Source organism: Penaeus monodon, chromosome 31, assembly GCF_015228065.2.
Source record: "Penaeus monodon isolate SGIC_2016 chromosome 31, NSTDA_Pmon_1, whole genome shotgun sequence".
Lineage (NCBI taxonomy): Eukaryota > Metazoa > Arthropoda > Malacostraca > Decapoda > Penaeidae > Penaeus > Penaeus monodon.
In genome coordinates this window covers 2,377,655-2,378,817 of record NC_051416.1, presented here as the reverse complement: position 1 = coordinate 2,378,817, position 1,163 = coordinate 2,377,655, and the positions used below count along the sequence as shown (strand labels likewise).

The 1,163-nt window shown below is 32.3% G+C and overlaps 1 protein-coding gene across 1 annotated transcript in view; it reads right to left on the bottom strand.

The window, feature by feature from the left end:
• LOC119592824 (rootletin-like) overlaps positions 1-1,163 on the bottom strand; it is a 148,678-nt gene that overhangs the window by 28,568 nt on the left and 118,947 nt on the right. The gene's annotated exons all lie outside the window — the stretch shown is intronic.

Here is a 1,163-nt window from a genome sequence, read left to right as displayed (position 1 = left end):
TCAATTTCAATAAAACACCAATGGATATAAGACAACAAAATATGATATACAATTTCCATGATACAAAGGAAAGATAAGTTCACCTGCTTTTGAGCTAGTCCCCTTTCTCCATTGCTTTCAATATAACACACACATGCATTCACATATACACAGAAAGAGAACCTGCATTTTTCTTATGGTAAGTAACAGCACTACTTTAAAACAGTATGTAAAAAATATATATACTTCAATGGGAAACATAATTTTGTAGCTGTATTAAAGTTATATGTATGACATATGTAACAGATTACATCAGATGAGAGACTCTAAAACAATAATACAAGATAATACCATACTTACCTACAATACAGTATGAATGTACCAAATAAATATCTTAAATAAACAATAAAAAGTCTCATCTCAGGAAGAATATATAACAAGATTTGACACCAACACTGACCAACTAAGAATAAGTGCTCTTAAAAGGGGGCAATGTATGAAACAACTAATCATTACAAACATGAAATGGACTGTAAAAGACAATCAATCTTGATAGAGTACCTCTTTTTTCACCTACTACACCAAAACACATCGAGGTGCTGTACAATTTTATTTTATTTTTGGATTTGCAGTCACACAATAAACAGATGTCAAAAGAAATTTTGAATCTTCATTTTTCACAGGACTGCAAAAAAGAAGGTAAAACATGTTAAACAGTAAGTTAAAACTCAGGACTGCACTGGCTGTAAGACCACCTAATATCATAGTGTCCTAGCACCGTTTTCAATAATAAATACAAAAACTTGCATTAGAAGTTCTCTTGTGAAGTGAAATTTACTCCATATACAACATTGTATTATTGATTACATGCATATTAACTTAGAAAGGCCTTCCATCCGAGGTGTATAACAATCTGTAAATCAAGTTGTCTGGTTTTAAATGCAAAGCAAGACATGAAGACATCCACATGGTGCACAAAACAGAGGCAGATTAAGTCATTTACAGCAGAGCCATCACTTTGCAGAAACACATAGAACTTGCAAAGGATATTCAAAGGAAATTATGATCTACAATTACTAATGTTATCATGGCAGCATTTTGGGGATTCTGCTGACTCCAGCAGAATATCAGAGAATCTGATACCCTTCCCAAAAATGCAGTTACAAAAAAAATGTACTTGTAAG